Below are 15,061 nucleotides of genomic sequence, written 5' to 3'. Positions count from 1 at the left end.
AGACACATATATATATATTTATACATATACATACACACACTGTATATACACACTGTTCATGACCTTGTTGCAGAATGCTAGGATTATGACTGGAAGACGCTGTGATCTTTTGCCCAACACAGAATGATTTTTGTCCTACTAGAATTGAAGAAGCTCTGAAGACCTGAGCTTGGGTCTTGTGAGTGAACAAGGGAAAAGAGATTAGTGTAATGTTGGCTTTTGCGCTGCTCACACACAAGAGTGTCACAACAACCCTTTTGCTCGTGATCCCCCCCATTGTGCTTGGATCAGGCCTTCCCATGGGCAAGCCACTGACTTGGAGTAAGCATAAAAGGACTCTATGAAAATATGTTGTCAGCTGTGACACTGACAGTCTTTTATATAAAATAATGTGAAAAAGGCCTTACATTTTCCATCTTGCATTAGTTTGAATGGAAACAGCGCAATTATAGCATTGAATGCAAATTAAATATGAATGCATCTGTTATGAATAAACCTAGTACAGAAAAAAACCAACATCCAGATTATATTCACAAGATGACCAATGCTGTTGTTCCTTCCATGCATCATTTCTGATTTTGATCATTTAGCTTTTATTGAAAATATAATTGATCCAGCTTTGCAGCGTTGAAGTATTTCCAAGCTGTAGCTGGCAGAAGTGTTCTGCGTATCCTTACACAGGTCTCCACTGTCTTTAAAAGCTGAACAATTAGACATTATCCAGTTGGTGGAGGTTGACAGCCGGCCTAGTATCTGCCAGCTTGATCTGACATGAGATGTAAAATATGCTCCACAGTTGTGACTAAGCCAGCCAATCTGGCTTCTTCACTCTCCAGTACAGCCTTAAGGATGCTGGGAGCCGTTTTGTTGGCACACAACTGTTTTCATATCAGATATGGCAATTTAGCCTGTGCACGTGTATATTTGTGTTTGTACATAGTGCATATTTGCCTGTGTCTGTTCACACATAGTGTATATTTGTGCATGTATGCACAATCCTAAGAGATATAAATCTTGTATATTGCATGGTCTCTTCTTCAGCATGCATTGACATAACGTGACAATGATGAACATTTTTATGTTATGTGGCACTTTGATCCATGATGCAGAGGTTGGTCCGTATTTGGCATCTCCAGTGTTACTGACAGTGAGTAAAGTATGAGTACACAACAAAGACATGACTTTATCTACTGTACATGGTCTGCACCTTATAATTACATGAATGCAAAAATGAATGAGACACTGTGTTTTGCATATTTACACTAATTTTAAACATACATGGACATTGTAGTTCAACAGTAACTTGTTGATTTCATTACATTTTTAAAGACAGGGTTCACAGGAAAAAAAACATGCTGTGTTTTTGCTTAATTTCATGCTTTCCAGATAATAATGTGTGTTTGCTTTCTTGGATGGAAACAAATACTGATCAACCACTTGCATCATGGAGCAGCTACTGTGACATGTAAAACAGGCGAGGAAGTTATGGAAAAGAAAGGACGTATTGGGCCAGAAATCATATTCCTGACAGTTTCCTGTGGAAAATGCTAATGTAGGATGCCAAAAATAAATCAAAGTGACAAAGAGGGAGGGTGGGGGGATAAATGGAAAGGGTCTTGTGGCTAAAATTCTGATGAAGTTAACCATAGTGTCTCTTCTTGCCCAGGTCTTTTGTTTCCTTTCTGAATAATTTCTTTTAACACTGACTTGGATGTGTTACAAGGCTTACCCTTAATGTGCATTATGAGAAAATGGCTTCAGCAGACCTGACCACAAGCTTTCTCTTGGTCTCTTGTCTGTCTTTGTTATCCTCTCTCTCTCTCTCTCTCTCTCTCTCTCTCTCTCTCTCTCTCTCTCTCTCTCTCTCTCTCTCTCTCTCTCTCTCTCTCTCTCTCTCTCTCTCTCTCTCTCTCTCTCTCTCTCTCTCTCTCTCTCTCTCTCTCTCCCTTTCATTGAGTAAAGGGAGGGGGGTGTTTAGGCAATGTTGTTGAAAGGATGGGCTAAGAGCAGATTTTCTGACACTTTCTAAGACTAAGGATACAAATAATAAAGTTAGTGTTCACAATGCCTCACACTCCTCTCATGATGTGTTAATAGATCAAACTTAGTCTCCTTCAAATGTATTTATTTCCCTGACCCGCATATAGTGAATCTTTCAGGGGGAAATCGTCAGTATTTTAAAAAGTGGTTCAAGAATACTTGTACTTATATGCAGTTATTGTGTGGCTGCAGCATCTGACTTCTCCTCTTTCATTTCTTTCCAAATGGCACAGTTTCCTTCCCTCACCAGTACGTTGAGTGCAGGAACAACTTTATCCCTCATTCTGTCTACTTGTACCACAATATATATAACCAGAGCAGAGACAGTAATGTTAAAAAATACCAACTTCAACTGAATGAAAAAATCTGCTCATCTTCTTGTTCTTAAAAGGGTCAAAGAATTAATATGCAAGTTTTAGAAACAACTGTCAAAGACAATGGAAAAAAAATCTCACGAGAGTTCAGCTGTTGCAGGAAACGATGAAAATGTGAGTGAGAGTTGGAGAGAGGAGTCCCGGGAGGAGTTTTTTTTGTAGAGTACAGCAAGTGTAGCTTAGTGTTATCTAAAAGATGTTCAAAGTGATGATGATGATATTTAGCTGATTATGTAGCTGTCTTCCTACAACAACTAAATTCTCACGAGATTTCAAAGTGATACTTCTTTTTGAGCGAGACTTGGTTAGACACAATAACAAACAGACTGGATCAAGTGAAAGGTAAAGAAAAACGTTTTATTATTTATAGACACCTATAATAACAATCTGAGCCTGTCAATGGCAAAAATAAGCACTTTAATTTGATATATATTGAGGGTCCTTACATTGCAGCCAATTTCTCAGCTGGACCAGTTTAAAAAAATGTTGTACATTAGTCACTTTGACACAAAATGATGGGAATATAGGGTCCAGGTTGAAAAATCCCTATAAGAAACCTCACTTGGCTCTCAAATGCAGCGATAGTGAGGAAAGCCCAGAAAGCCTAACTCAGAGCTGGAAGAATAAAGCCAAAGAAACTAGAGTTTGTGATAATCACTTTCTTGAATGGGACTAAAAAAGAGAAATCTGCTGAAATGATAGAGAAAGACTGTGGTTTGGCCCATGTAGTATATTTCCCATGAGCCTTTTTGACAATCTGAGGGGATAGCCACTCTGGCACACGCCACTCGCCCACATACAATACACACACACACACACACACACACACACACACACACACACACACACACCACACAGGCATATGTACACACAGAGTGCCGTTTTCTGCCAGGCAGGACGGGTCTAGGAACCTCTGAGAGGAGGCTTGTCTTAGGGAGGATGATTGACAGGCAGTGGGTGAGGAATAGACTGAGAGGGACTACAGGAAGATGGGAGGGGTTGTCCTGTCTGACTAACAGCAACACTCGTCCTTTTTTCCACTAGACAGGACGGTCTGTAAAATCTCAAACCTTTGCTGAGGAAAGTGGAATGACATTGTGGAACAAGTATAAAATACCAAAAAATGTTCAGATTTTGAACAAGATCGACTTTTTGCTTTTGCAGGACTTTTATATGGCCACAATTAATGACCCTGCAGGCTTTAAAAAAAAATATACAAATGATTTAAAAACCCGCCGACGTATTACATCCATATGCAATCAATTTGCAATAGCGATTTATTGTCAAAGATTGTTCGTAGAGTGACGTTCTTATACCGCACTGAAAAGCCATAGGGTGGAGGTCTGAGTGGACGGCCAGGCAACCAACTTCTATGCTGCAGACCAAGGTTTGCGTCCCATCAGAGTAGACTTTTTGGATATTTACCATGCTCACAATTTTCCTAACCTTAACAAAGTGTTTTAGTTTCCCAGCCTTACCCATAATGTACGTGCCATAACCACAGTGTTTCCCTAACCCGTAACAAAGTGCTCTGAGATGCCTAATCATAACCATAAAAAATGTAATCATGCTTTCGGTTTGCAAGGAGTGGACATAGCAGCAAAACCAAATGGAAACAAACTAGACTTTTCATAGCAATACTAAATAAAAAAGTTTTGCTGTGTTAATTAAAAAAACAAACAAACAAACAAAACATCTCAATGGATAAAACAAAACAAAAAAGAAGAAGGAATAAAAATGTAATCTGGCGATCAACTTTTCCTCCAAAATGTACCAATTGCAAAGAGATGGCATGGTCGGACATAGTCGGACTTCACCAACACAGTCAGAACATTCAGTAGCACTATAGTTTTTGTGTCAGCAAGGAGAAAAGCTTTATGCCTTTGGTTAGGGGTGGGGCTGAGAACAAACTGGGGAGGTACAATGTTCCTCCTCATCCTCAGCAAAGCTAAATTTATTGGTTACCATCTGCAGGGTGGAGGAGTTTGGGTTGTGGCCAAGCCAAAGAAAGGCTTCTAATTAAACAGTCATCATTATCAACTTGCGGTCAGTGATCATCATCCCCAACACTGGTTCTCAAAGATGAACATGGAATCATTGAGGCTTTCCTTGAAGCCCATGCTGGACTGAATTAGAATAGAAGAAACAGAGGAGAAAAGTGCTAGCAAGAACCTTTTTTTCCCTCTCTTGGCAGAACAGGCAGCATGAGGCCCTGTGCCATATCCACTCAGGTTTAAACAATTACCCCACATCAGAGAAACCAGTAGAGCCTCAGTGCTGGCACAACCGTCGTGCTTTTGACTGCTGTACTTCAGGCCACGGTTTCAGACATGGCCAAGTGTCACATGTAAGCGGAGCTTTCGATAATTTCAATTAGTGTAAGAGGGTGTGCCTGCAGTATCTGTATCACTGCTGCTGGAGGAGCTTTCCTTTGAGGTTGACAGCCCCTTAATATAGTATTTCATGGTTTGATGTGTGAGTGACACAGAGGCGCTCCAAGAGGATGGCAAAATGGTTTATTAGGACCTAATTAGAGCCCTGTGATTAAAGGGGAAGTGACTGTGATTAGGAGACCTGCAGATGATGTGGAAACATGGATGAATATTCAGAGGAGAAAAGCACAGTACTGTATGTATTAGCCAGTGTGTGTTTTTGTGCGCGCGCATGCCTTTGTAGAATGTGTGAACACTACAGTCCGGGCTGCCTCGGAGCCGTCGCTTTATGATATCATCTTTACAGCAGATCTCGGCAGAGGAGCTTTGCAACTTAAGCTATTAGGCAGAAAATGCACAAAGCGAGTATACTAGTATAACCCTGCAGCTGATATTTTTTCTGAGTATATTTGCACTTGCTTAATGCTGGAATTCAGAAATTTGATCAGTAGCTCTTGTACCACAAACATCATAAAAAAGAGAAGATGACCTCAGTTTGTTACTTGTTTTTTTATGGTTTCAGGTCAGCATGTAAGAGTAATGCTGCAGACTTTCACAGCCAATTGAACATGCAATCATGAGGAATGTTCTGCAAAGCCAGGTCTGCTTCGGGAAGCTTAAGCACATACAAAGAATCACACATTCTTGTGAACTGCAGAGTATGTGCTGTTTAATCAAAGAGATAAGTGGTCTTCTTATTATTATTAGTCTCCATCAATGGGGAGATTAGCATCGGATTTTCTTTCTTTTCGCCTCACAAACTTCAAACTTTTTCAGATATGTGATAGCCACTGCCATTAGAAATAATTTATGGGAGTGTTCTGAGGGCAGGAGATTGTCAGCAGGGCCTTGCGATTTTACAATTTCACAACTGACTTCCTCCTTAAAATGACGCTGGCTTACCTGCCTATTACTCCCTTTGATTTCTACAGTACATGCTTCTGCGCTCTGAGAGGTATTCATAATAAGCTTAAACTCCACTGGCTTCATTGCTAAAGGGTGCTTATCTCTCGGCTATTCAAAAGAAAGAAGGGTAATATTTTTTCCAATTTCAACATTTTACTGTTGGGCCACTGCCTGCCCAAAACCATGTTTCGGGGGCTGTTGTGGAGAGCAGACATGCACACACATGGACTTACAGACACATACATGCTCACATGCACTGACTGTTGGCTGTTCAGTCGAAATATTATTTTTGCCATTTAAAATTGAAAAGGTACAGCTGTGGAATTTTTTTTAGCTGGATGGAAGTCACATATTTCAGCACATTTATTTATATGTTTTATTCAGTCTACATTTTAACTCAGATTTCTTAAGGTTGTGAGAACCAGTCTGCTAGTTTTATGTAAAAGTCATTCAATTGAGATCTAAGTCTGTCAAAGAAAAGGAATTCTGAAAAGTGTTTTTCTTTTATTATATAGATTGTTCGTACCTTGCAGCACGTACAGCATGTTTGGACATGCAATTTAATCTATTTACATTTTCATTTTGTCCGATTGGAATGTTCAAAGTGTACTCTGCTTCAAAATGAATACTCATATGTAATGTAAGATACAATTGAAAACAAGTTTGCGGTGAGTGATAGTGGCCATGGAAGGCCCTTACTCTTTTGCTTGGAGCAATGTCAGGTTTTCTAGTAGAATAATGAGAAGCATGTGTTGAGAAAGTAAAAAAAAAAACAGTCATCTTTCATATGACCCATCTGTCATGAAACCATTACCATTACTATTGTCTGGACAGCCACTTAGAAGAGCCTCTACGCCTCACTCTTCTGCTGTGTTTTCTTCTTCTTTATTCTTTCCTTAGGAGTTCTACACAGTTTACTGACGATGCTTGGCCTAAAACTAATGCTAGCACACAGAAGCCAACTTTAAGGACCAGTGTAAGATTTACTGGCATCTAGCAGTGTGGCTGCAGATTGCAAGCTGGAGAACCTACAGTGGCTGCAAAACTTGCAAAAAACCCAAAAGGCCCTCTCAGCCAGTGTTTGGTTTGTCCGTTGTGAGCTACTGTAGAAACATGGTGGTGCAACTTGGCGGGGTCTGTGAAAGAGGACCCGCTCTCTATGTAGATATAAATGGCTCATTCTAAGGTACAAAACACAATTGTTATTTTCAGGAGATTATACACTAATTAAAGCATACTTATGAATATTATATTCAATTCTGTTAAATCTGTTCCACTAGATGCCTCTAAATTCTACACACCACATTTTTAACACTTGATCAGAAAAACTAAACCTCTGCATGGCTACCAGAATTTAAACACAGATAATCTGTAGGTGCAAAGTGTTTGTTTGAACTACATCTTTTTCCAGCAGTTAACAGTGTGCAGTAAGTTTATAAAGCAAGTCTAAGGGCTCCCCAGCCCTCTGCCTGTAGCCTCAGCCTGCTGAGTTTCTCCGTTTTACCATTGCTTGTGCCATGCTGTAATGTGCTCCCAGGACATGATGGGAATATAATAACTGCTTCACAATGTTTTTCTTACCCCCCCTCATTCTCCACTAAATGCAAAATGTGCTCTGAAATATGGGATACATGGTACAGGTTGTGATGTCAGTTGTTATTGCTGGATATGTGAACCAGTAAATTTTGGATTATTTTCCACAATCTGCTGTGCAGAGTGCATTATGTCACAGAGGCCACATTGTAGCTAGTTGGGTGTAGAGCAGTGTTGTCTCTCTCTCCTTCCCTTGTTCTGTGCATTGCTCGGCCACCGTCTGTGCTTCCAGTCCAGACTACAGCCTTACTTTATGCCCATTTCCTTTCCTTGTGCTGGGATCAATGGGCCTATAGGATACCTTATATGATGGGAAAAATTATGCATTAAGAGGTGTGCAGACTAACGGGAAGGAACGATATCCAGACTTAAGTTTTTTCCCCCATGTAATTTAATTATGTGTGAAATTGCTGTGGATATCTGGGTAATATTATAATATTACCCAGGCTGGATTTTAAATTATTTTGTGTTGGATAAGTTGGAAGCATGCTCTGGGAAAAGTGACTTGATGTTATTTATTTAGTTACGTTTAAATGATGAGATTTGTTAAGTGATGATTGATACATTTTAATTCCTATGCTGTACAATTGTCTCTGATTTGGACTCCAGCACTGCTTTTGTTCAATGTAGAATGGAAAAGTGTCTGATAGAGAGCCTCCTGTTTTTCCACTAATTAAATTTGCCACTAACATATGCTGGCAGGAACCTCTTACCTTGTTTGACTTATTTATTGCCTGACTGTAGAGGTAATTTGACCTTTCATTTCAAAGGCTCTTTTTTAATCCAGAAAAGGAGTGTTAAATTCAATTATACCAGTGATCAGTGGCTCAAACACTACATTTGTTTTCTCTGAGGGGACAAGCCAACCACAGCCCTGCTCTCAGCTCCTTGTCCCTTACTCCTGGCCCTTCCACCCCTACAGGGCAACAAGGGGGGAGAGGTAAATTAGGAGGAGAGAGAAATGGGGATAGGGGGTGGGGGAGACATGAGTGAGATGAGAAAGGGAGAATGGAGAGAGAGAGAGAGAGAGGGAGAGAGGAAAGTGCCCTACAGTTCCTGCCATGTCACTGGAGATTTGTGTCCTCCTTTTAAATCATTTCCCTCTTTAGAAGATTAAGAAGGCAGAAATATTCTCAAACTGATCATTTTCCCTCCCCTTAAATGGACTCATTTGCATTTGCAAACGCTGCTATTAATTGTGGGTTTCAAAAAAAGACAAATGACCTCTGCAACTGTAAATAAAAAGAAAAAACAGAGGTTATAATGTTAATTGTTAAAACGGCTGTACAGGGGCCAGTGGAGCTAAAGGAAAGCATATGCCCCCATCAACATCAGATTTACACCGTGGCCACATACACTTCAGAAGCACAGACTCATTTCTTTAATTTATTTGACCCTTGATTCATATTCACGATTTCAATCATAGTCAGTTCTTCATTTGGTTTAATAAACTAAAAACTGAAGACTACAAATTGGATCCCTTTTGAGATTTCAGGTTTTTAACAGTATCCAGAGAAACATGAGTACAGTCTTGTGTTACATGAATGGAGGATTAAGAGTAATTTTCTGAGTCTTTTTATATTCTGTGAACACTGCAGCCCATCTTCTTTATTCTATAACAGGCTACAAAGGTTTCCCACGTCCCCAGGTGAAGTTGTGTGCCTGTGCTGTGCCGAGCTGCTAAAATAATTATTTGTCAACTTGCAAATCATAAAATGTGTAACAGTAATGCGAGTCATTGGCAGAAAAGCCTACCATCAAACAGTGTATCCCTGCTTCTTTTTGAACAAGGAAAACACTGAATAATTTGCGGACACCAATGCCTCGTTGTAACCTGATCATTTATGGATCAGTTGTTTCCTTTCTGGTTTAATTCACCATGTGATTGATTTTCAGTGCAGTACTGTTGGAAAATATCCACACTAAACTGTGCCTGAAATAGGGAATCATTTGAATACAGATGCTTAAGGCTTAGGCCTTGTCACTGCAAACCACTTGGAGCCAGGAGACAATTGCAGGTTGATTATGTTGCTTCTGACAGAAGTTGCAACTCCTTTGTACAAGGCAGAGATATTTGCATCTAAATGCTTATTGTAGACATCTAAACAGCATAAAGACTGATTGTAAATGCCAGCTGTTGGGATGTACTCGGGAATAAAAAAAAGAATTTCAATAAGGAAAATTGGGATGGAAATGAGGAAATTATTTTCAAACAGTGGAGCTGAAATCAATAAGTAGGAAATGGCAGCATTTGTTGTGCGGGTTGTATTTGTTTTTTCTGTTGAGCATTTTTGAACAATCACATATGAATCTATTTACAGTTAGCTACTGTATGTTGTATTTTAACTGGTAGAAATACAGTGTATATTCAGATCAAATGTTGTTTTATTCTTTGGCTACTGCTGCAGGCTGTTTGATTTTCTACATGTTACTAGGTTGCAGTGAATGTGTGAGGCAGGTAAATGATGTAGAACCATGCTGTTGGTTAATTTATCAGATTGGAAATAAAATTGGACTGTTATGATATATTTGACATGTCTGCTTCTTGTGATTGTATTGTGTTTACAGGTAGTTGAAATAGTTGAAACATGCCATTCAAACATTTGTGTGTGTGTGTGTATGTGTGTGTGTGTGTGTTCGTATGTGCACTCTGTATGTAGGTGCCGTTACTGTATATATGTGGGTGTACGTGTGTGTCTGCCTGGTGCCCAAAGCAAAGTGATGCCCCTGCTGATTCTGCTCCTCTAGCTCTTTGTCCTGCAGCACTCAGTGTGTCTGCCTCCTCAGGAGACTGGCAGGCTTCTCTAGTGTGGCTCCACAAAGGCCCAGCCTCCTTTGAGGTGTTAAAAACTTCCATTTATGCATCTCCCTGGACAAAAAAAAAGCACCAAGCCCATTTGAGTCCAGTAGCAACACAGGCAGACATTGTGGCCACGCTTCTCTAGCACTCATTTCACAGATTCTAAAACCAGTATGTGGTGAACAGGATTTGAGGGGCTAAAGTGCCCCGCGAGGGCCAGGCGATAAGAGGGGAGAAACACCACCACCCAGTAAACTAGAAGATGGGTCCAGGAAAATAAACACATTACCTGGGAGAGAGGGAGAGACTTGTTTTCATACCCCTGCCCCCAACATACACAAATACACAAACCCCACACTGAATAAGAAAGCCAGAGAAAGAAAGAAAAAAAGGCAAAGAAAATACCCGTGTATTTCTTGGAAGTTAAGCAAAGAGGTCTCATCAGTGTGCAAGAAGACAAGCCTATACTGTGTTCTCTGTCTTTACAGTCTTTGGAGTGAAGAATATGTGAGAAGGAATCAAAGAGAATTGATAGGTTGCACGTCCGCCTGTTAGGAGCACTGGGGACTGAATGCCGTCCACCACGGAGGAAAACATTTTATTTGCTGGTCGTTTCTCTCCCTTTACCCGGCTGCAAACCCAGTTGCTCAGTAAATAGACTTTTATTCTTGTTATGTGACGCAGAGGAAATGACAGATAATGTATTTGCCGAGCAGCACATGAAAGCCTTCTTCAGCCACAGCGCTGTATCTGTATCAGTCTATTGCTTGTTACAAACTCTGGGCAGAATAACTGCTGCTCAAGGGTGGATTTTTTTTTTCTCCCTGCTTTATCTGACACGATCACACTTCTAGATTTGACACAAACAAAATGCTGGTCACAATTTTACTTTCAACAAAGATACTTTAACTGGAGTGTCACTCTGGTAGTCATTCCTGACATATTGGTGCGAGACGTTTTTGTGAGTGTCTGGTCTGCTGTAGTTCAGTGTCAGGAGGATGGTATCAGTCAGAGAAGGAGAAAGGCTGTTTGAGAAAGACAGAGAGCTAAGATGAAAAGAGGATAAAAGAGAGGTTAGCAAGGCTGTGACAGTTAACGGTGTGCTGGAGTATGAAACAGCTGTTTGCACGTGACTGACCTGTTTCCAACACCAAATAACTCAATGATACGGTGGATCTGTAGTAGAAATATAGCTTGTGTTTCTAACAACATAGCACTGGACTTTTTATCTTCTGTCCACGGCTGTAAGCTGTTCATCTGAATAGGAAGTAGATACATTTATGAGCTAATACCAACTCCACAAATACTACCTCGGCAAAATAATCTAGAGTCAAAAGTATCCACAGTTTACCTGGATACTAGCTGTTCCCTCACCAGTGATGTCCTCTCATTCTTGGCTATGGTGATTACTCACTGCATGGAAGCTGTCGTTTCATATTTCACAGATGAAGCTACCGCGGAGAGGATTGACTTTATGGAACTGGATATTTAACAGACAATCACATGTGTTCAATTACTATATCAGACATTTCTGTGCCAGAATGTTCTGCGCTTCACCCTCCTTCGCACCCTAACACCACCCCACCCTCCCCTTCCTCCCATTTCCCAATTTCCCCTGGGGCCGCTGTTACAGTCCCACCTCATTGCATCCCAAAACTCCCCCATGCAGTCCCAGGGCCTGACTGTGTGGCTGCTGCTTCTGCAGAGATAACCACACAGCATCCAGGTAGGGAGCAGCCTGCTGATGGCATAGATTAACTCTATTGTCAAAATAACTAACTCAGCAGAATTCCTACTTTAGCGTGTTTGGACGCAGGAGAGAGTGAGGATTTGGAATGGAGGATTGGGAGGATTTTTTTTTTTAACATGTCGCAGATCTGGATGAATTCCAAACAGAAGTTGAAGTACAAGTTTTGGCTTGCCTCATGCCTATCCACACAGGGCTATATGAGGTGAAAAGTACATTTACATACATGTATGAAGTAGGCACATAAACACCCACTGATACTTTATTTTAAAAATGCCTCATATAGAGTTGACTGAGTATGTGAAACATGCAGTGATGTAGTGGTGGCTCTTCTCTGTGCTGTATACAGTTGTGGTTATGTTGTCTATTGACATTGAGCCACTGTCACATGATGGGTAGAAACACAAGTCTGTGTTATGGTCCAGGAAAATTAAATCAAGCACAGCCCGCACATTACATGAACACATGTCTGGAATGTGAAGGTTCAGTTGGTTTGAAAGTGAATCTTTCCGAGCTTTGCTGTTGTAGTAAAACTGCTTTCTGTCTTGTACTGTACAAGAGACTTTTAGTTTAAATGGCAATCCCAGGAGGCATACAGTTTTTTTGATGTGTGTGTATAAAGCTACATGAACAGTTTCTACGTGGGAGGTTTTAGTACAAGTGAATGGGTTAACCTTATATTTCACCCTCTTCGGTGCAGATATGTGAAATGTAAATCTACAAACATCAGACAAACTGTGTGTGTGTGTGTGTGTGTGTGTGTGTGTGTGTGTGTGTGTGTGTGTGTGTGTGTTTGTGTGTGTGTTTGTCTGATCAGTGTCATATTAAGGGACAAATTCTGGATTTTCTAACTAGCATGGATCAAGAAAAGTAAACACAAAAAAGGATTGTTTTTTATCATTTGGGTAAAGTACTACAAGTGTGTATGTGTGTCTGTGTGTGTGTATTCCTGGACAAACGTCAGTGCTGGAACTGATGCTATAATTTTCAACTCTTTACTGCATATGAAAGCTTTCAGGGCATCTTGGGTGTGTGTGCATGTTTATGTTTTCATGTATGTGTTGTGTGTGTGTGTGTGTGTGTGTGTGAGATATCTATGAATAGCAAAAGCTAGAGAAAAGGCCACTCTTTGACAGAAATGCCACAGGTGGCTGTGAGCTCTCTATCCCTGCTCCTTTGATGTCAGAACCATCAGTCTGTTTGGATTTTTGTGTCTGATGGCTAAACCTCCTGTATTTTCCACATAGTGAAATTATTTTAATATCTAAATAGTGTGTAGCTGTGGTCTAACGGAGTCGACATCTCTTGTTTAAGTGGAATACATAACCTCTCTTCCACACCCCCCAACATAAATGGAAAATATATTGGTGTGTTGACAATTTGTTTATAAAAATGTGGTGAAACTAATAATTTGAGTTTGGGGTTGACTGGAATTGGGTTTAATATGTCCCTGATCCTCTAATTAGGACCGGGGAGTGCCTGTTTTATGTTTCCTGCCTGTAGGTCTAATTCACAGCAGGAAAAGAGCTTCTACATGCAGCTACAATAGGCCGGTTGACACTGACTCTTATTACACCACAGGGATTACTACATTTGCTTCATTATAATATAATTTGGGTTTGCTCATTATTTGCAATTATAAATTCTTTTGTTTTTTCCCCCTCAGACAAATAATTAACTTAAATTAGCAATGACTAAGGAATACATTTACCCATTTATTATTTACCTCATTGTTCTCAATTAACATCAGATTATGAATTCAACGATTTGTTAATGTCTACTCTCTGTAATTATAAGTTCTTATTTATTTAGGCACAACAGGAATTAGGCATATAGTCAGATGTTTGACAAGACTGCTGTATTGAATTAAGATCCATGTAATATGTGGATTTCTAGCATGCAAAAATTGTTGTATAGACTGAATAGCTCATAATATACGTTAATCGTGTGTGTGTGTGTGTGTGTGTGTGTGTGTGTGTGTGTGTGTGTGTGTGTGTGTGTGTGTGTGTGTGTGTGTGTGTGTGTGTGTGTGTGAATACAGGAGTGGGTGGTGGCAGCTGGAGCATAGTTCAGAGCAGTGGAAATTGTGTGTGTTTAGCATCATTTGAGAGGCAGGAGTAGACTTTAAACTCGGAGGTGCTATTCATGTAACAGCTTTCCATTCAGCTGGGGTCACCTGGGTCCCCTCTCCCCCCCATTATCACCTCCAGCCTCAAGGCTACCACATTCAGACCTGTCTGCAACTCTTTGCCTTTATCTGACTCACTCTGTTAGCCCTCCAGCCTCCCACGCAGCAGACTCCGTGCTGCGCTCTGACAACAATGTAGTGGTAGTCAGTACATTTATCTGGTCTTGTTGTTGGTGGTTTATTGGCCGCGATGATGGGAGACTGAGGTGCTGTAGTGCAAATTAGTGACAGATCAGTTAAGCGTGACCTTAAAAAACCCTTGGCTTTGTTTAATTGGCAGTGCTGAGGCGGACTAATTGTATAAATCAGCCGGTAATGAGATCTGAGTTTATTGTGAAAAACAAGATAATGTGAGAAAATCAACATGAATGAGCTTCTGGCATTTTCATCCCTTAGTCTAGTGGCTCACTAGCTCACAGTTTTGTTCTGAATTTTTTTTTTTCTTCCTCTGTTGTCATTAATTCTTTTTGTGTGAACTTTTTGTGTGAACTGTGAGATTTATTTTTAAGTTTGGCATTATTATATATTATATGATAATGTTATTTGCATGTTCTGTAACAAAGCTCTTAATTTGCGGTACTTCAACAGACATGCTGAACTAACAGAGCATGGCCCCTAAATAAATCATTAGCAGGCAGTGCTTGAAAAAGAAAGCAAAATCAAATAAAACAACCACTTTATATGAAAGCTGTTTATTAGCAGAGTCCGCCGCCTGGAAGACTGATTAATGAGGTAGCGGAGAAGTAGATTTTAAACATTGTCTAGGACTGATTCCCATTGGTGACAGCTGTGAGGACTAGAGGTCAGACTCTAACAAAGCTGTTTTAGCTCAGCTGTAGAGACTCTGACCCTCAGCCAACAGTCACCATGGCCCCAATTCTCTTTCTCTTGTTCTGTCCCTGTTTATTTTGATCTAGGTAAACACAGTTATCTAAGCACCATGTTGATTTTAAACCATGTTCCAAATTCTGTGGGGGTTTT

At 40.3% G+C, this 15,061-nt stretch overlaps 1 protein-coding gene across 1 annotated transcript in view; it reads left to right on the top strand.

Moving 5' to 3' along the window:
• Positions 1-15,061, top strand: part of sox6 (SRY-box transcription factor 6) — a 141,440-nt gene that overhangs the window by 6,757 nt on the left and 119,622 nt on the right.

The sequence above is a fragment of the Scomber scombrus genome, chromosome 1 (assembly GCF_963691925.1).
Source record: "Scomber scombrus chromosome 1, fScoSco1.1, whole genome shotgun sequence".
Classification (NCBI taxonomy): Eukaryota; Metazoa; Chordata; class Actinopteri; order Scombriformes; family Scombridae; genus Scomber; species Scomber scombrus.
Note: the sequence above shows the minus strand (reverse complement) of the source record. Positions and strands in the feature narration are given on the sequence as shown.